Source organism: Furipterus horrens, unplaced genomic scaffold, assembly GCF_987537825.1.
Source record: "Furipterus horrens unplaced genomic scaffold, mFurHor1.1.pri manual_scaffold_7, whole genome shotgun sequence".
Taxonomy (NCBI): domain Eukaryota; kingdom Metazoa; phylum Chordata; class Mammalia; order Chiroptera; family Furipteridae; genus Furipterus; species Furipterus horrens.
Window position 1 is genome coordinate 14,111,903 of NW_028327177.1, and position 21,833 is coordinate 14,133,735.

The window sequence follows — 21,833 nt, forward strand, 5'->3', positions numbered from 1 at the left end:
TGGAAGAATCTCTAGGTGTCTGTGATTGAACTCTGGTCCGTCATCAGGCTGGCATCCATTTATGGGCGGATGATGGCAGAGTTGCCGTTGTGTGTGTAGATTTTTGCTTTGAAGGGCATATCCCCAGTGGGTGTTTTAATAATACAGAAGATGTTGTCATCAGTGGATCAGGAGAACCACGTCCATCCCAGCTTCTTCTAGTTCTGTTTTCATGGTTTCCCGGTCGGCAGTGTTCACAGTGGTAACACATTTCGCATGTTAGGGGGCTGTCCCATCATTTACCACTGGCTAATTATGCCCCTCCAGCGGTGCCACCACACTTCACTCTCTGCATTTCCAAAGTTTTTCTTTCTCTTAAGATTTTTCTATCGTATTTGTCTCAGGGTTTTATTCCTGTGTCAGAAGAATTGATCCTGCTTATACTTCGTCAGTAGCATTTCTGCTCTGGCTTGTTTGTTTTGAATTTCTGAAAATGGTTTGACCATGGTTAGACATCTTTAAACCTGTTAACCTTTAAGTAAGTAAATGCTTACAAGTGCATAAAATCATTTGCCTCTATAAATGATGCTCAAACATGCAGGCAGTTCTTATACACATTTTTAGGTATTGCCTTAAGTTCAAAAGTGGTACCCGTGTTGAAGTTTGCACATTGTAGAAACTGTAAGTTTAATTCTCAGTAGAGTAAGTGTATAAATACTCAGAATACGTACAATTTTCTGAACATACACTATCTGTAATCTGCAACATTTAAAAATTAACAAAACAATAAAAATTAAAATTCTTTTAAATTAAAATTAACAAAAAAGATGCAAAAGAGAATGCCTACGTAACCCTCTACCCCAGTGATTCTCCGACTTTCATGTGCATCAGAATTACCTGAAGGACTTGTTAAAAGGCTGATTGCTGAGTTCCTGATTCAGCAGGTCTGCTGCAAAACCTACAAATTTTCTTTTCTAACAAGATCCCGGTCGATTCGGATTCTGTTGCTTTGAGATCACACACTGAGAACTATTGCTCTCCCCTTTCTCATAAGGACACAGAAACTCCGCATTTCCCAGTCGTGCTTGAAGTTAGGTTGGGGCCAAATGGCTGGGTCTGGGCCAGGGGTGCATGTGTACCACTTCCAGCTCTGGCCACAGACTCCCCTGTGTGGATGCCTGCTCTCTCTCTCCCCTTTCCTGGGCAACTGTGGAGGCTGCCTGTGAAAGACGGCAGCCCGCCAGGATGGAAGGCACCTAGATCTGTAAGTCTGTGCATGGAGGAAAGAAAGCTGCCTTTGTCACAGGAAACTGTCATGTGAAAGAGGAATGAGCTTTTGTTATAGGAAGTCACTGAGGTAGGGGGAATTACCCAGCTTATCCTAATACACGTGACTTTCAATGTGTGATCATGAGGTGAACCATGCCCAGCTCTGGGGAAACTTTTATTATGTAAATGTGAATGAAGATTAAATTGATCTGCCATTCAGTGTTCCCAATCAAAATATATAGACAGCAGATACTTGAAAAACATCCTTTGCTTCAATGTCATTTCATTGCAAAGCCGATGAGATGCTGTCGGAACTTAACACTTGTTGAAACCAATTAGCCTATAGTAAAGTTGGTTTCATTATACATCATTTTTGCCACAGTTCCAAGACCCTATTGATGCCATTAAATGCCATTAAATGAGGACTTACTGTATTTGAGTTGATTTATCCTAGAGCCATATATATCTGTAGGCCATGAAGAAATAGCTGCCACTCTCAGATCTCCCCTAAATTCACCTTAGTACATCTGGGGTGAGCTTTGATCTGAACTTTTCTAACTACCAGTTCCTTGGACTCGTATATTTTTATAGTCCCTAGATGATTCTATCCATACACCCTTTGCTTCATGTTGGATAAGACCGAGGCCCTTTTCCTCATACTCAAAGTCCGTTACAGGATGGCTCTGCCTTGCTTGCCTGTGTTCTTCTCTTACCTTGTTTTGACAATGAGACCCTCCCAGCATCTCTGAGCCTAACTGGATTGGGGCAGCATTTCCTCTTAGACATCTTCCCAGGAAGTTCAGCAGGCCCAGAGTGACCCACATCTTTCATCACAGCCATGAGTGGCCAGAACCTTTCAAAAGATTTCTGTTCCTTAACCCTATTGTTGGTACTCCTTTCACTGAATCTGACACACACCCTGTCTCTGGACTCTGCCTACATGTCCATGTCCCCTTCCTGTCCCCACTCATCTTGCTGAATTTGATCACCTGCCTACTCGGGAATGTTTTGAACATGAGTCCAAAGACAAAAAATAAGAGCCCTGTGCATGGGAGAAAAGGAGGGAAAATGAGTGTTGGGAAGCACAGAGTGATGTGGAGGGCATTGGGGGGTGCTGCTGGTGAGGCCTTTGTGGCTCTTTGCTTGTGGTGAGGAGAGATACACTGACCCTTAGCAGCCACCTGAGCTTGGGAACTCTGGCCTGACGGTTATTACGACCATAAGGCAGGTCCAGGTAGCTCTTTCTTAATGTCCGGCCCGTAGGAAATGCTCAGTTCTGGTCGTTTTCTTTTTCTCTTTCTTTCATTTCATTTCATTTCCTATATTTTGAGTTCGTTAAGAGCAAGAATTTGGTCTCATATTTCAATGAATCCCCTTAGTGCCCGTCCCAGTTTGAACTGATTGGTAAATGTGCAATAAATGATAGCTATGATTATTATTATTATTACTAAGCACTCCTTTGTGTGGTAGTATTTATATATTTTTTCTGACTTAGATTTTTGTTTAATAAAAAAATTGCTATGACTTCACAATACCAAATTGAGTTCCTAGCATCTGATGCTATCATATGTGGAATTAGTCATCTTTGTCATTCATTGATATTTGGGGCTTAATTGTATAGCTTGGACATGGTTTTGTTTTCCAACAAGTAGATATTGGTTATTTCAGCACTTCAAAGCATCTCTAAGATTTATAAGGATAAGAAATATAATATTTATATTGAATTGCAACATATATTTGCATCATAGCACCGTTCTGATAGTTATTAGAAAAGTGTGTAAATACAGAGGTTAAATGAATGCATAAAAATAAAAACAATCCTTTTACCAATGATTTGTTGTTCCAACAACAAACAATAATTTAGAGCTCTGACCTTGTGATTCCGCCGAGTTAAGGAACCCAATTCTATTTTTATTTATGTTATGTTGTATCTAATTGATGAAGAAATCTAAGCAAATTCATATGCCAAAAACTGACCTAGACAAATTCACTTTTCTTTGTGTCTAGATGCTTTGGATGCCCTGCTTACCCAATTTTTTAGTAAAAAAATAAAAAGTTTGTTTTTTCTTTGTCATTGCCAAAACTACAAATTAAAGCTGGGTTTTCAGTCTTTCTCTCTCTTGATTATATCATGAAGTTCCCGCACTCCAAACTTTGCTGGTAATTCCGTTGACAATACATGAGACAGAATAGAATTCCTCCCAGTCATGGTGATCTAGATGAGCCTAAATACTCACAAAAACTTCCTTTAATCAGATAAATGTACTCAGATCCAACCAGACGCTCAGAAAGCAGAGCAGAAGAGAAAACATCACCTTTTGTTGCGTGATCCTGCATGATTTTTCTTCCGATTATTGATGTTAGGTACAGACAATATTTATACTTATCGTGTTACTCACAAAGGGTTTTTTGTCTTTTTCATTCTTCTGCTTTTATTAAGAAGTTAAGTTCCTGTTTATCCCACCCCTTGGTCCCTCTTACAAATACAGCCTTGTGTACTGGTCTATTCATAAATTATTAATGTCACGTTGGAAAGAACCTTTCCGAAACAGGCCCTCCTGACATGCAGCTACTGGTAATTTCAGCCGAGCTTCCAGGCGCATGAAGCACGCTCAGCTCCCTGTGAAGCAAGCCCCCGAAGCTCTTCCTCCGCTAGGGAAACAATTAACTTTGTGTTCCATTTGCTGACCATGGCGCGCGCCTAGCTTGATCATGTTTGTTAAACCTGTGTCAGTCTTTTCAGCCTGCGCAGCTAAGGGGAGAGTCATAATGTACAGCCGAGCTCCAGAGCCTTTAAGTAGAAATAAAAAGATTTGCACTCATCAAACAAGAAAATGGCATTCCTGACTGTCAGTCGGCAAGAAACAGCTTTCTCTCTGACATGGCACACAGGCTCTGCTAACGGCCCCAAATGGCAGCTCACGCCTCATTGCTGAACAAGCATTTTCCCACCTACCCTGGCAGGCAGGTGTGTTTGGCATGAAAGCAAGCTGCCCTTAGATTGATACCTAAGAATACCCCAAATGTAGGGCCAGTTCTGTTCAACTGAGTAGGGTGTGCTGAATCTTACTTTGATGTTGTGCTGAATCTTTCTTTGATGTGGGTTTATGATCAGCTTTGAGATGTGCCTTCATTGCCTAAAAAACTGAGGATGGTTTGACAGAGCTGGCTTGTGTCTGAAGTCTTAGCGAGGGGCACATGCTCTCTCCCCCTGACATCCCATGCCCCTCTACCTCTCCCGGCCACATCTCATTCATCGTTGAAAACCTGAGTGTGTCAACAGGGTGGCTGTGAAGGGAGTTGGGATCTCTTGAGGGAATGGGCGTTGAGCCCCATGGATAGAAAATAGCACCTGTTGGGACCTGTGGCCGGACTGGGCCTATTAGGGGTGTTTTGCATTTCACATTTTTCAGCTGGCTTCTAGCTGCATACATCTGGCTCTGATTTTCACCTGTGTTTTGTTTGTTTGTTTGTTTTTTGTTTGTTTTTAAAGCAAACTCACTGAGGTAATCCTAAAGGAGATACAATATAAATCCGTGGAGAAGAAATGTGTATTTCCCACCCAATCATAAATTGACTTCTCTATTTTGTTTCCAATTTTATAGATTGCCCTTTCATTCACAAACATTGATTATATGCCTCATTGTGCACCACTGAGGTGAGCAAAACTGACATTTTTCTGGCCTACAAGAAGCTAGCCCTCAGAGTATCATTCCTTCAGTTCTCATCATGGGGTTGACTGTATACCAATCCATAGCCTGCACACTTCAAACTCACTCTTTTACCTTGTCTAAATACACTGTGGCTCTCAATTTCAGCCTATCGTGTAAAAGGAGGGAAATGGGTCCTGGTAATCCTTTCGGTCCCTGGAAAACTCTCAGCTGGCCTCTGCCATCAGCACCTGTGTGTTCTTAGAGACGCTGCTTAACATTTCCAAATTTCGAATGCTACATAAATAAAATGAAATAATGCTCAATTTTCAAGAGTTTGCTGTGTGTGTGGTGTGTGTGTGTGTGTCTGCATGTGCTTTTGGGGGTTGGGCAGAATTTTATGGTTTTATTAACACAAATACAATGTGTACACAGTCTGTCTATTCATTTTCTTCGCTGCGCAGCCTGGCATTGGGATTGGTGACTCTGATGGCTAGCTGGGCCGCTCTCTCCACAATGGCTTTGCGGTTCTTTGAGGAGACATTGTGAGCCATCTCAGCACAGTAAGATTTGTTGCACATCAGCAGCACTTCAAGCTCCTTGACGTTGTGGACCAGGAACTTTCGAAAGCCACTGGGCAGCATGTGCTTTGTTTTCTTGTTGCTCCCATAACCAATGTTGGGCATCAAGATCTGGCCCTTGAATCTTCTACACACCCTATTGTCAATACCTCTGGGTTTCCGCCAGTTGCGCTTAATTTTGACATATCGGTCTGACTGGTGCCGGATGAACTTCTTGGTCCTCTTCTTGACAATCTTGGGTTTCACGAGGGGTCTGAGGGCAGCCATGGTGCCGACTAAGAGATGGCTGCCACCTCCGTAGGCAGCGCCGAAGAAAAGAGCTGTATGTGCTTTTTAATGGCATAGATTAACGTCTAGCCTGGTCTAATAGCAGTGCAGAACAGAAGTATCTATTATTTTATTGTTGCTGGGTTGTTGTTGTTTTTTCCTGTGAATCTGTAAATACTGCTTTTGATCCAAATATTCCAGAATGTGTTTTACTATATTTACCCAAATCCCCTGATTCAGGCAAGCTGCAGTTTATAGTGGGCAATAGAATTCAGTTTCTAAAGCATCGCTCTGTAGCATTTTTCTCTTCTATAGACCTATGCTGGAGCATGGGTGGAAAAAGACCAATGTAGTCACTTTTGCCTCTTAAAGCGGGGGCATGCTAGGATGCATTGCTGTGTGCCTAACAAGTTCTCACCAAAGAGTCAGCTGCTCATGTTGACCTGGTACCAATTCTGAAGTCATGCTACTGTGGTTTCAAGCCAGCCGAACACATGACAGTTGACATAGACCTTTTAGTTTCCTCTAGCTTTTTCCTTCCATGTTAGAAAAATGACAAAGATTTTTCTGGGAACTGAATAGTAATGAATGGTAATACGAAAGCTCTAGGAAGTTAGTAAATATTTCCTTTCAGAGCCAAGGACACATGGAATTCAAACCTCTGAAACATCAACCAGACACTGGAAACTCGCCTGATTTGGTTTCATTAAAAATACCAAAGAATAATTAGACCACAAGGGGAATTCTGTTTTCCATTCCCCGGGAGACTGTGATTAGTAAGTAACTTTCCATGTCATTCTTTTTTCCACTTCCTGTTTTCTCCCCCTTTGAGAAAACTGCTCACCGATAAGAGCAAATGGAATGGGCACCCTGGGCTGTGTGGCCAGCCCATGGAATTCTGTGGGATTTTCCATGTTCATCCACCAGTCCTAGGCTCTCCTGTAGGCCTGGACGGGGGCTCTCGCTTTCTCTCTGTCAAAACAGCCAAAATGATAGAACTCTGCGATCTTTCCTTGGCATTGTTAAGCTTTAAAAAGAGAGAGAGAGTGAGAGGAAATTAGAAAGTAAAGATGTATGTGTAGTAATAAACAGACACATTGAAACACTGTCACAAGAAGGAAAGATGCTCCAGGTTTTCATCGTACAACAAACTGTACACAATTAAATTGAAATATAAATGTAAGCCAGCATTTCAGTGAAGCTGCTTATTAAAATAATTAGGGCAGTGAAGCAAGGAGTGCCTGAGCCAAGGAAATTGTGAGGTTTGGTTAAAATAAAATGCTCTCTCTGCAGGTACAGAACTGAATGGGAAAGGAGTTATAAAGGCCTGGGTTTTATAAATAAAAACTCTTCTACACTGAAATCAAAGATACCAGAAAAGAACTGCGCATGTATACAAATTTGTCGTAACAGAAACTCTGAGCTGGAAAGCTTCTTGTAAAACATTTTCTGAACTGGCCACCACCAAGTTCTCCTGTAAAATATATTTTTTCCCTATGAGTTCTACTTTTTCAAAGATAATGTGCAATTATGAAGTAGTAGTTTAATTGATTTTTCCACTCTGTAAAAATAGGGTCCTCCCATTAGAGTATTGGATTAACTCAAAATAACCAGTGTTACCTCTTTCAGCTAATAGAACTGACAGCAAAACTAGTGCACAGGGACCCACTGCCACCTTTGAAGGTGACTGGCTGGGAACCACTATTTAGTCCAGCCCCTTTACTGTATGGCAGGTTTAATGATGCAGCCTAAGACTGGCCAGTTAACCCACACTGAAGGCTACAGGCCTCTCAGTTTCTAGGGTAGCACTCTCTCTGCCAACCCCCACACTGCTACTTTATGCCCTTGTGAGGCTGTGCATTTTGAGTGCTAGCAATTCCAAGATTTTGGAAGTACAACCACATTTGAAAGGCTGTAGAGTTAGTACTGTCATAACCCATTTTCTTCTCTGGATTTCTCCTTAAATTTTCTCAATATCAAATTGGTCGTTTTTTCTTTTTCTTTTTTCTGTCTCATGTGCCACATGTTCCTATAAGGGCCATAATCTCTACTTAGCTGATCCATTGTAAGAGCTTGCAAGTCATGGAATCTTTCTTATGCGAGCCCTTTAATGTGAAAACTGCCACCCCCCAAACCTTGTCTGTTGGATCATAGAAACAGATACGACCTAGAACAGCTCAGAAGACTCCTCTCTTAAATAAATAATTCTGTTAAGAACGCTTCTTTCTGAGTTTAGCTACATTTGGAATCCAACTCTTGACTCTCTATATCTCAAAGCAAGCTGGCCAGTGATTCAGAGAAATGCACTGTTGGGGACCTAAAGAGTATTTGAAAATTGAGTCCATACTATGTATGCTCTGGACTGTGTCCTTTAAGGACTTTAGGCAGACTGGAGTTGGCCTCAGAAAAGTGATACATTCAGAAATACAGTGCAACCAAGAATGAGAATCGGTGACAGCCACTGAGGAAGTGTACACCAGTGTGGTCAGCACAACCGTAAGTGAAGAAACCATGGTGAATGCCTGGTCCATCACATCTGGCAACATCCTGTGTTTCTACCACCGGAGCTCGCCGTGAATGCATGGAAGGTTTGCAGCTGCTCATCCAAGACCTTTGGGAAAGTGTGGGCTTGCTGAAGGGCACACTGACCCCTCCAAGCATTCAGATTACATTTGGGAAACAGAAAGTTTGACTGCCTGCTGTTTTGAGCTGCTTGCTGCCAAGAAGCCCCTACCCATCCTGAGGCTGCTTCAGCAAGACGTTCACGAGACCTAGCAGGTGTCCTTCAGCCTATCAATTAGGGGAAGAGCAGAGGCACGTGTGATGTATTAGATGGCCCTAACTAAGATGGATCGCTCCAGAGAAATCTCATATTGGCAAGAGCAATTCAAGTTGCCAGGAATCTCAGGTTTGCCGTGTGACATCCCCAGACGCCTGACACGGTCTGACTGGTTTACTCTGCTCCATGAAACTGCTGAGGTGACTGTTGCGAGGTGATTAATAAAGTGCATAAATGTTAAATATGGGGGGAGAAGACAATAAATTGATACATTCACATATTGGAAATGTAATGAAACCATATCGACGCAGCCGGGATTTGCTAATACGTGACAGAGAAACAATGCTCTGTTCAGTGTTCCTCGCTGGTCTCGTTCTGTTGGTCTCATTTTGAAAGTGACCAGGAAGACATGTTTGGTTTTATTTTTTTATTATTCCAGCACTAGGGACCTAAAGTGGCACCAGGGCAGGAAAATAATAATGATATAGTGAATATATGTCCCTGGTATCATTTATTATTTATTTCCCCCATGTTCATGGAGCTTAAAAAATAAAAATAAAAAGACTGCTTCAGCTTCCCTCAAAGCTGCTAGCGAATGCTGTTAGTAATCATATATGAAGTTTTGGCAGTTTTCAAAGTAATTAGAATCCCAGAGCAAATAAACACTAAATGGGCTCTCATCTTTGAAGCTATTTTTTCAAACTAAATAGCTCTGTTCTGCTATGATTACATACTAGTCATTATAAAATTAAAAATCATTTTAAGTAAATGAGTGCTTCTTTAAGAAGCATTTGTTTCTTGCTAATTATTATGAACTAATTGTAGTTTGTGATGGTCTTCAAGCAATCTGGAAGCACTCCCAAGAGCCCTGCTCCCCAGAGGTTGCCACTTCCAGTTCCAGAGGGGAAAGAACGTGATAGGAAAGAAGGTCCAATGCCATCCAAGTCTGAATTTTCATGACTTTGAAAAGCTCAGACTTTCTGAGGGTCATCACAGATGACAGTGCAGGGTGATGGCGTAAAACTCGAACCTGAACTTCATTCCAGCGTAACTACAAGGGACCTTTGGCATGTTAGGTAATGTCACTAAGCCTCCATTTTTGCATTTGCAACATGGGGACAATAATAGCAACCTTACAGCGTTGTTTGGGGATTAAAGATACTGTTTATAAAATTGTCAACACAGAAGCTAGCATCCTAGTTAGTAGCTGTTATTATTTTTGCATATCATCATTCACGTTGTTATTTTCATGATAGGAAAATTTACTCTTGCTCAGAGGCCCAAGCTCGGTCCTCAGGACAGTCAGTCCATGGTGTCTTGTGACACTTGTCTTCAGTGGCAAACTCGTGTCTGCCAAGCACATGAGATTTAAGTGTAACAATCCAGAAAAGCAGAAGTTTTCTTTGTTATTTTCCTACCGTTATGGGCCAAGGCCAGGTCAAGCATGGGTAGGAAGTGTGACTGAACAGACCATATATTTATTAGGGACTTTCCCATAAACCAACAAGTTCTTGAAAGACTACCCATTCATAGTTTTGTGACGGTCCTTACTTTGCTAATATCTCCCTAGGACAAGAAGAAAACAAAAGATAAACAACAGTAACAGAAAACCAGACATTAAATTATAAGAAAACCCCCTACAGATGTGCCTCATTAATGACCCCTTTCCTTCAGTTCTCTCTTTATTCTTTATTATAAATTAATATCATGAGTCATACAGGTTAGTAAAAACTGGGCACCAGGTGTTTCTGTCAGGAGGCGGAGATGATGAATGTCAAGTTGAGGGTTTCCCTCTAACTCCCAGACTATCCCAACTCTTTTCATCTACAAACTATTTCCCTTGATTATCCTTAGTTCTTTGCTCTGACTTGTCATTTTTCATTTTGTTGTTGATTTAGAGAACATTCTTCCTTAGTTTCTTGGTTCCAGGTACTAAGTTTGCTGATCATTTCTTATATTCCAGGCACAGGGTGCTTCACATATGTTATCTTAATTAATTCTTTAAACAATTCAGTACTCAGCTGAGAAAAAAACTGTAACATCATAGTGATAGTAAGTGCTGGAGCAAGGGCTTGAGTGAGTTCTTTCAGGTACATGAGATGAGACTACCTTCCTAGTTATGTTCAACACGGTGGCCTACAGATTGGTGATTTCAGATGGAATACCTACAAGACAAACCAAAGTTGGCTTCTAAATGCAGATGCAATGATGAGTATTGAGACAATGAATCCTTAAACTGACTTCTCCAGACCTCCCTTACCATTCTCAACAGATCCACCCAATTGTTCTGGTGCATAGGTGTTCATTAGGAGCTGCAATCCAGCTGGTTCTCATATATCCATCTCTCCTCCTTGGATCCATTCCATTCATACTCACAGCTTCCTGGTCCCACCACCCTGGCTTTCTGGTTAAGAAGAACAGGAGAACCCTGCCAACTTATGACACATTGCCTCTGGGGTAACGGAAGAAAATGTTCTCATCTTAACAGGCAAAGGGAGTGGTAGTATTAGCCTTTATTGTGTTTCTTAAAGATACGGAAAAGGAAAAGAAGATTGGATGGGTTTCAGAAGGAAGGGAGAAGGATTGATGAGAAACAAGAAGCAAACCACATTCAGAAATGAATGGGCCCCCAAAAGACAAGAAAATGCACAGCATCCCCAAAAGAGAAGCCCAACTCAGCTTTCTAATATAGGCTTAACCCCAGCCGCCAAACTCAGTGATACAACCAGCCAGGCCATGTTTTTCTCCAAGTATCCAACAAGGGTTTTCTCAAGATCAGCTACCAATTATTGTCCACCCAACCTGTGCCAGATGCTAGACTTGGTCCCATTCTGTCTCTGCAATAACTCTGTGAAATTGGTGAATTATCATTCCCCGCTTATAGTCAAAATAGCCAAGGCTGATCTGGTGTTGAAAATAAACCTTGCTGTCTGCAAAGCCTGTGTCCACTTGTACTATGCCACATTGTTGGTGGCAGGACAATTTTCAGGTCTGCTGTTCTAATTAGTAGGTCCCTTTCGGCGGCATGGTTGTGGAATGGGGAAAATGTTTTTAGGGAAGTCTGTTGATGCCACAGTGACCTGAAAAAATATATTGAGTTTCTTACTTTTTAATTGCAACATTCATCATAGTTTTTTAATATAGCAAACGTTCAAGCTGCTAGATGGATTCTTGGGCTTTTTTTGTTTACCTGCTCCTTAAAAAAGAAATCTCTGTACCCTCCCCAGTTTGCATGATCACTATATCATGGAGACTATTAAATATCTAATAGAAAGTTGATTCTAGACTCATGAGTGCCCACCCTGACTGGTGTGTCTCAGTGGATTGGGTGTTGTCCCATAAATTACAAGATTGCGGGTTCAGTTCCCCATCAGGGCACATGCCTGGGGTGTGGGCCAGGTCCCTGGCTGGGAGCATGTGAGAGGCAACCATGGATATTTCTCTCACACATTGGTGTTTTTCTCTCTCTCTTTCTCCCTCCCTTCCCCTCTATCTAAAAATAAGTATATAAAATCATTTAAAAAAAAGACTCATGAGCGCTTGCTATGCAATTTGGGGAAAATGGATTTACAAACCACTCAGATTTGAGCGATCCAGTCCAAAAGTATAATCCTGCAACTAATGTTCCAGGCTCTTTCTTTTGACCTTCAAGAACAAACATAGCTAAGAGCAGAGAAATTGAATCAGAAATCAGAAGACGCCTGCCTGAATATTAAAGGATATGGCACCAATAACGGACTTCTGCACCCACATGGGAATTGGAACTTTGGTCAGGTCATTTATCTGCCTGGGATCATGTCATTTTCAGCAACAGATGAATTTTTATTCAGTACTTTTCCAAGATTGCCAAAAGCCTATTTTCTAGAAGACAATCATGCTGGGTATATATGTGTCCCCTTTGGCAATTTCAGGAGAATTTAATGAATTTTACACCATCATTTCTAGTCTTCATGCTTCATTTTTGTCTAGATAGAAAAGGTAAGTAGGACCAGTTCATAGTCCTTATGGATAAAGATCAGGCAATCGGAATAACTCACTTGTCAATCTAATTGTGCAGATGTTCAAAACAGGATAGGCTGATTCTTGTCCAATTCAGTGTGAATATTTATGGAGTCATATTTCTTGAAGGGAAGTTGTGAGGTCATCCTAGCCAGTTCTGCCTCAAGCCAGGTACACACCCAAACTGTCAAAGACAAAGACACGGGCTTATTCTTTCATCTGTTTTCAAGAATTACAAGAAACCTGGAGCTTCCTTCATTTTCTCATATAGGGGAGCAAAAAGTAACCATAAGCATTGCCCATAATGAATCCCAAGGAGTATATTTGGAAAGGCTTCATTTAATGAGCTTGGTGGATGGAAGATTTGGCAGTATTTTAAAGTCAACTTTACCCATTTTATTGACACAAAATGTATGATGCAGGATCATCTTTGTTCTTTGGTAATGAGCCCATACACCTTCCAGAATATGATACGTTTCACTTTAGGGTGCCAGAGGGCATCTATAGACCAGAAGGCACTGTATCTGCATGGTTAGAACTTATGAATGGGAAGTTTCTAAATGACACTGCCAGGTAATGAGAATAGAACCCTACTCTCTAGCCCCTATTCCATATTCATATTCGTGTTCCATATTCATCTCCTTTATCCATACATCTGCTCTTTGGAGTCTGTTCATTCTGTTTTCCTCCCTCTCTCCCAATTCTAACCATACAAACAAGACCCAATGGCAACACTTCCTCTTTAGAGATGAGTTGAAAGTGTACCTCTCTTCCCTAGAGATTTAGAGCTCAGCCATTTTTCACTCTTGTCCTTTCCTTTGTCTCCCAAATTAGTTCAGGTATGGTCAGTGGGCGTCATCTCCCGTACCAGTTCAGACTGGGTATGACCGATTAGAGGAAGACCCCACGACCCCTTACAGAGTCTATGAGAAGGCTTCTGTGATGGATTAGCAGCACCTTTCAAGGGTTTAGCAGCCAGAAATAGAACATTCGGGCTATGTGTTCACCATTCCCAAACTATCCCATCAGTATCCAGAGAATAAGAATCTCTTACTTTGAATTTTATATCCCTTGCATGCCTGGTGGGTTTGTGACCTCATAGCATGAGCTCAAACCGTATTTGTTGATTGATGTCCCAAAAAGTGCCATTTACACACCAGAAAGAAGATGGAAAGGTGTCTGGAAAGCAGTATCTTGTTTTTACCAAGAGGCAGTATTTTCTCTAAAGGTAAAGAGCCAGAGAAGGAGCGCTATGTACTTTTCTCCATGAGCTCCAGCCAGATATCAAGGAGAAGTAAAATCCCACGTGCAACCACATTTACAACTAGATTTTATTTGTGCCTTATCTAGGCTCATTGAGTTTGTAATTTTTGTGTATTTAATCCATGAGAGCACTTGTCCAGCCCCTTCTACCTGATGTCTAACTTAAGTTTAAATGATATGCTTATGGGGGAAATATATATATGGTTAGCATAAAAATAAAAATAAAATATTGCAGGGAACCAGAGCTAATGAAATAAGTCTGCATGCTAAAAATAGTCATATTTGCTTTGAAAACCTGTCCCTCTTCCCTGAATTTCCAATCTGGGTGGTGTTGACTGAAACATCCAAATGCTGATACCTGTTCAGTTTCAGCAAATTACAATAATGTTTGAAATTTGATATTTCAAATGTTATTATTCTTTATTTCATAAAGAATAAAAATCTCTCCTATAGTTACAGCACTTACTGCCAGGGTTAATTGGAATTTCAACTTCAACAATTTCTGCAAGCTTAGAGCTGAATATTGTCTGTTTGAAAAGCAAGAGAAGTAAATTGCAGGAGCCTGACAGGTTGGATTTACACAGAAGTTTCCCATTCTTTGCATCAGAAGTTCTTCAGACCATGGAAGGAAAAGGCGGCTGCGAAAGCCCAGGTTTCATCCAGCTCCGCAGAGAGCTTGCACACTAGCCTATATAGGAGGTATCGAAGAGAGAGCCTGTACCACTTTGGACCTCATGTCCTGAGAACAATGGGAAGAACAAGAGACAAGACCCTAGTTCAGATTCCTCCCAGGTGTTTGATTTTGAGATATGATATAGCCACTCCAGACCTTGATTTCTTCTCTGGAAAAAAAAAAAAAAAGAAAGAAATAATTATTTTTACTTATGCCATATGGTCATGGTAGTCAGAAAGAAGTGAAAGGACCCAAGAAACTGTACCAAGGCAAATGAGGCTGTTACCATTTCATGTCACTCAGCTCCAATTGTTTACTCCCTCCTTCAAACCACTGGCCTTGAAACTGACATCATTAATGGCTTTCTTCAGTGATATTGACCTCACTTCTGCCAAAAGCTCCCAAAGGATACAGCTTCTGTATGTAACAGTGACTTTCTGTACTTAGATGGCAGGAGACGAGATATGCAGTTGACCCTGAATGACATGGGTTTGAACTGCATGGGTCCATTTATGTGCAGATTTTTCAATAAATAGTGTAAATGTATTTTTTATGACTTTCCTAATAACATTTTCTTTTCTTTAGCTTACTTTATTATAAGAATACAGTATATACAAAATAAGCATTAATGGATTAGTTAGGTTATCAGCAAGGCTTTCAGTCAATGAGCACATTTTAGAGAGGATACAGGATAAATTGGTATAGAAATTCGGGAAGAGTTCTTAGCCGCCCATGGAATCACACTCAGTAGAGAGTCTATATTCAAGGCTACCTTGACTGATGCTACTCACACCTAGCAGTCGACCAGCTTGTCTCAGGGCCTCATTCAGAACCCCTCCCCTCCCAAGGCAGGTTTCTAAGCGAGTTCCAGATATATGACATTATTTGTAGAGATAACTGGCATGTAGATGATATATCTGCTTTTCTTTCTGGTTTAGATATTGTCATTTTATGTCAAGTGTCAGCAATCTATTTCTAAAAATGACTAGTATCTATTAGAAGACATGCACTCATTCACCTAGCATTATTGCGAACCTGTCACAGAGTCGGTTCTGTGCTAGGAACAGACAATTAAATGGTGGGCAGGATAGAAAGAGTCCCTGCCTCAGAGCTTTTGCATTATTGGGCCACAGTCACTGCTCACAGGGACTCCCTTGCTGGAAGGGACCCTCCTCTCTAAACATGTGCGATGCTACATTCCGAAAGACCACTGGTTTCCGAGTCTTTATGGACTCTGTTCTTTCTTGTTAACTCACCATGGGGTCTTTCTCATCCTCTGTTTCTTCATCTGTTAAACAGAGGCCAAAATGAGTTCTCTTAGGACCCTTTCAATTCTAGAATAGCCAATCCCTTGACCTTAGGAAAGATCTGATCCTCAGAGTCCATATTTGTTAAAGAGATATTATGGTATTTGCCCTACTAACACCATAAACTGTCTCTGAAATTGAATTTAGATAGCATGTGAATGAGTTTTAACAATATAAGGTATCCATGGCAACATAAGGTACTGCTAAGACTATGGTGAGGATGTGGCCATTGACATGGGACAGAGGAGGGCAGCCTTGCAGTTTCTGCCTGGGACCCAGAATGAACTGAAAGAATGGAGATCCCTGCCCCTGTGCAGGTGTCTAACACAGCCTGTAGTTATTAAGAACTGTTATTTCTAGAGAACCTCCCCTCCCCAAAGTACTTGGGACACAGTACATATTTAGTACTATAGCTGCGATCAGTCACAGTTGCCTAATGAGAAAAGAATCTCCTGTCACCATTTCTGTGTGTTCCCTGGATGCTAGCTAGACTCAAACTGGTTCCTTCCTGCTTCTGAAGAACGCTTGAGTCTTGCCTTTCCCTTTGGCTGGTGCTTGGGGCTTGCTTTTGAACGCAGACCTACAATCTTCTTTCTCCTAGGCTTGATAGCTTGGTGTCATAGCCTTCTCCAGGTCATTAAATACTGTCAGCAGCGTCCAGGCCAACTTTGCCACACTTCTATTGAGGGCTATAACTCACCCAGGAGGTATCAGTGATGATAATTTTGTCCTTGATTCTATCTCAAACTCAAGTTTATCCCTGTCCTTGTAGCACAGAATGGGCCACGTGGCTGACTGGGGATAAGGTCAATGTGCTTTGAGTGATTGCGCTCCTCCGAATTGCTTGGCTACAAGATGGCACCAGGGGGATGCTTTGCACTGGTTCTAACACCATAACAACTGGGCTAAGAAACATATTTTGACTAAGAATGGAAAACAGTGTGCTATCATTTACACAGGGACTTGCTTTTGGAATTCCTTGTTCAGCTAAAGAAAATGTTATGTCTATTGATCCCGTGTGGTTTATGTGGGTACTTGCAACAGAACAAAGACTACAGGCATGTATTGTGCTCCCCCCATCACCCCACCACTAAAACGACAAAATAGCCCAGTCCCATGTGCAAGTGGAGAAAACCTGCAAAGGTCAATTCTGAGTCTCAGTAGCATCCTTTAGGAGGGAATTATTTGTAGACGAGAATTTGCCAAGGCAAGTCACGTGTATCTGTGTGTTTGAACTTGTTGCTGTCTGTGCTCAAATGGTCTGCTTAAACACCCACCCCTTTGGTGAAAGTCAACCCCATGGGCCAAATGATTCATCTCCCCTTAGCTGCCCCCCAAAGAAACAAATTTCAGACTCACAAGGAATAGGATTTTTGCTGCATAGGAGTCAGGAAATGCATCAAATACGCATGTCCAGATTACAATGTTAAAATCGGCTTTCTACATATTCCCTCTTATATAAAGTACTGACTGTGCACCCCACAATGTCAAAACAAGGCAATGGCAGGAAAATTAACTGTTTCAGTTCTGTATCTGACAGCTACAGTTCAAAGCATAATTCAAATGTGACCAGAAATGGGTGATTAAAATCAAGTTTAAAAAGACACAGTGTTTGCATCACTTCTCATGTAAGTATTTCCCATTAATATTCATCATAAACATTAATGAGAAGATGGTAATGCATAATTATTATGTAATACTAAAATACAGGAGGGCAAACCCCAGTTTGATCTAGATATCCATTCCAGTTAAAAACATGGCAAGATGTTAGGATATTTTTCTTTTTCTGTTATTCAATCAATAATAGAAGACTAGTAGTCTGGTCAGTGGAAGGTCTTAAAAATAAAACACCAGCTGATTGTAATTTATATTTTGGAAAAATAGTTGTTACACTTTTCATTCCGAGAAGGGAAAAAATTGTCATGCGTGAGCACTTTTGGCTTTTTGATCACTTGAAATTCGTCTTCATTTTTACATCAGAGGCTAAAGCAGCCCTGGGCCCAGATGTGCAGTTGATTTTTGTTCAAATTCAGCTCTTTGGGGAAAATTACACAGAATTGTGTAATTTTTTCCCTGAATTCCCAGATTATGTAAACACACCCATTTCATTTTCACAACAGAGCTACAGACACCCACTGGGAAAGCATGCTAATACTCTTTTCTCTAAAGTGTATTTTGGGGCAAACTCTGCACAAAGAAGGGTTTAGAGCAGCCTTTAATGACCCGGGGTATGAGAGCATCTTGTGAGCTACTTTGCAAAATATACGTGAATACATGTAATGGAAACAATACACCTTCCCTTCCCTTCCCTTTCCTTTATACTGCCACGTTGGTCCCTTTGATCATGTATGAAGCCTCGGAATAGAAAACTTGCCTGACTTGGTTTTGCATTTGTGATCACTGACCTCTAACTTATATTAATCCAAACTCTAACCCCTTCCCATATGGCTTCAGAGTGAACTGTTTCTGGGTACATTGCTTCCAGCCTGGTTTTGAGCAGAAATGGTTTATGTTCCAATGATGAGGCAGCCAATGACCAGCAAAAGCGGCCCAGGTGCACTCTTTGTGGTTTGTTCTCTAAGTTGCCCAGGCGCTGGTCCTCTCCGGGAGCCACTTTGGATATTCACTCAGCTAGGGAAAGGGGGACATGTGGAAAGACACACAGAGAGAGCCTTATCCTCAACTCTTTGCCTCTGGGAAGGTCCATGGTGCTAAAGCACAGAGTCACAATGAGATTAGCTTATCTACAGCACTCTCCGGTCATCCATTAGGCTTGGCAAGATGGCCTTTAATAACAGTTGAGGCTCAGCCTGCAGGGCTACATAGGCTCTTGCATAAACAGATACATTATTTTATGACATTTAGTATGTGAACTGACATCAGGAGATTCTTTTTTTTTTTAAAGGCTTAATTACTCTCAGAGGTTTACAGGATGTTAAATATCAGATATTTGGTCAAAAGTAAAATATGGCAATTAAAAATAAAAATTGCTTGACACTAGCACCCAAACAAAGGTTTGCTTTGAAAGCACTTGTTTATGTTTTCCCACAATCTGGACTCTTTCTGAAGTTGATAAATACTGTTTGCCAACAGAATGAATGCTAGCAATTAGCAGAGTTCTAACCAATGCTGGGTAAATAGCTGCATTGTTTGCTATGAAAATTACCAGTGAAAGACTAACTGGGATTGCTTCTACCAGCTCTGAAAAGAATCCCTCAGAGCTCTCTGTTTAAGAAAAGGCAGCATGATCCAGGATAAAGAGCATGGACTATGGAATGAGAGAGGCAAGAGTTTGAATTGCAATTCAGTAATTTGAAAACCTCAAAATGTGGTCTCAGTCACCTCATCTACAAAATGAGGGTAATAATAACTATCGTATGGAGTTGTTACAAGGATTAAATGAAGTGAGTATATGAAAATAATATACATAGTGGAAGGAAATTTTGTATTAGGATTAATTCCTTTCCTTTTCTTGATCCCTAAAAAACATCATCTGAGAGCAGAACTCTGCAAATTTTGCAGGAGACAGACAAATCAAATATATCGCTTTCCCTGCTTTGTCCCAGGCTTTCTTAAACCTGTCAGAACTACATAAGGAAATGATTGCAGCAGAACCAAAGCATGGTCTTCCACTTCTAGCACAATGAATGACCAGATGTTTCAAGAAAACCCTCCCAGCTTGCACTTAAACATGCTAGATAATAAATAGGTGAGAGATAGATAGATAGATAATAGAGTAATATAAAGGAGGGCAAAGTTCAAAAGCATCCAGAAAGTTCTACTTCACACGGGTAAGCAAATGCCAGAGCTGGAGTTTTGTGGTCTAGGTTTTAGAGCTACGCACAGTGTGAAATGGACAGAAGTTCAAGCCTGGACCCTGAGCAGGATGGCAGGTTGACTCAGATGTCCTACACAGAAATCCAAAAAGCCAGAAGCCCAAAGGGTGAAGTTCTTAGTAGGTAAATTAGAGGGGGGGTGGCCATGCCACAAAAGATTTTCTTTTCCTGTGTCCAAGAGATAGAGGATGCATGTATCTATAATTTCTAAGCTTGTAGAGGGGGAAAAAATGACTACACAGAGAGAAAAATTTCAAAAATAATCTTTAAGGAAGTCAAGAAAGAAAATGGTAATAGAAAAAAATACAGAAAAAAGTGGAAGAGAAACTTCAAAATAAAATTGTAAAAGTGAATCCAGATATTTAAGTAACCAATATCAATGCCATTGTATTACCTTTCCCTATTAAAAGACAAATATTGTCAAATTAGATTAAATCACGCACACTAAAAGACACCGAATGGTTGAAAGTAAAAATTAGAGAAAGGTATTCTAGCCAAACATGAAACTAAATAAAGTCTTCATTAATATAATAATAACATTAAGCAAAAATAAAATTAAAGAGAAGAAATAATATTCCAGAGATAAAGAGGTATGCTGAATTTTCTTAAGAGTTAACATGCTTCAGGAAATTGTAAAAATGTTGAATTTATATGTAATGAAGGATAGCTTCAAATATTAAAAACAAATTAACAGAACTACAATGAGAAATATACAATTTCACATCACAGTAGAAAATGTTTTCTTATGATTTTCAGTAAAATATAGAAAACTAGACCAACGCAATGAATAAGCTTGACCTCAAGGGTATATGTAGAATACTGTTTCAGCAATTGGAGAGTAGAAGTTCCTTTGAAGGAGACACAGAAAAGTTTAAAACTACTCATATTCTAAGGCATAAAGCAAGTTGCAACAGATTTTAAAAATAAATTTTATTATACAGACTATAAATGAATCTATTACAAAAAGATAAATGTATGCATATGGACATTTAAAAATCTACTTTTAAGTAACCTATGGGTCAAAGAATAAATAATGGAGACTAAATGACAATATAAGTACTACTTAACAAAATATATGAAATGAAGCTAAAGTAATACTTAAAGAGGAATGTATGTCTTTAAATGCTTATATTAGAAAAAAATGTAGTGAGCAAGTCATTAACTGAAAAATTTGTAAAAGGAGCAGCAGAGTAAATCCAGAGATAATAGGAAAAACTTATGATTAAAAAATACTAATAAAATAGAAAACCAAAATAGAGAGGTTCACCAACATCAAAATTTCATTCTTTGAAAAGAGTAATGAACTAAGAAGACGTGACAAAAAATGAAATTGCACAAATAAATATACAACTTTAAAGGACATAAAGGGGTCTGTAATTATAAATGCACAATGGTTAATCATAATAAGGCAAAGTTATAAAGTATGCAGATAAATTTGAAAATGTGGGTAAAATGGACACTCTAAAAATACATTTATTTTTAGTTCATATATGTAGTTTTAATAATAATATAAAGTATTAAAACTAATTTTAGAAAAAATAGAAAATATGAATAGTCCTATACCCATCTAAAAAAATGAAATCAGTAATTCACTTTATTTCTACTGGAAAACATGAGACCAGAATGTCATGCATGTGAGTTATGCCAAATATTCAGTTCCAAAATACATGAAGTCTTTTAGACAATAAAAATAGAGGGACTATTCCCAACCTTTTTCTACAAGGCCAATATTACCCTTGGATTCAATACTTGACACACAGTATAAGGAAATAAAATTACACACCATTCAAATATCCAGAATATTAACAGGTAAAAAGAACATTTGCAAACAAAATTAGGTAGTGGATTTTAAAATTATATACTGTAACATTAATTTGGGCTTATTTCTGGAAACAAGGTTATCTCATTATTAGAAAATTATTTAATATAATTCCTCATATCAACTGATTAGAAGAGGAAATTATATGTCATCTTAATACATGTCAAAAAATCATTCAGTAAAATTCTACAACCATTCATGATAAAAAAGTTCTTGGTAAACTAGGGCTAGAATGGAACTTTTTTAACCTGATAAAGTAAGTATATCTACGAAAACTTATGGTAAATATCATATTCAGTGGTGAAATGTTTTCAGAAGCCCCTTGAAAATGAGGAACAATAGGAGGATGCTAGCTTGCCACTTCCATTCAACATAGTTTGGGGTGTTCTAGAGAATTGTAACCTAAAGAAT

General features: G+C 39.8%; 1 protein-coding gene and 1 pseudogene across 2 annotated transcripts in view; one reads left to right on the forward strand and one right to left on the reverse strand.

Annotated features, from left to right (window-relative positions):
- The window catches only part of SAMD12 (sterile alpha motif domain containing 12), a 323,498-nt gene that overhangs the window by 236,366 nt on the left and 65,299 nt on the right, over positions 1-21,833 (forward strand). The gene's annotated exons all lie outside the window — the stretch shown is intronic.
- LOC150004063 (large ribosomal subunit protein eL32 pseudogene) lies at positions 5,316-5,788 on the reverse strand (annotated as a pseudogene).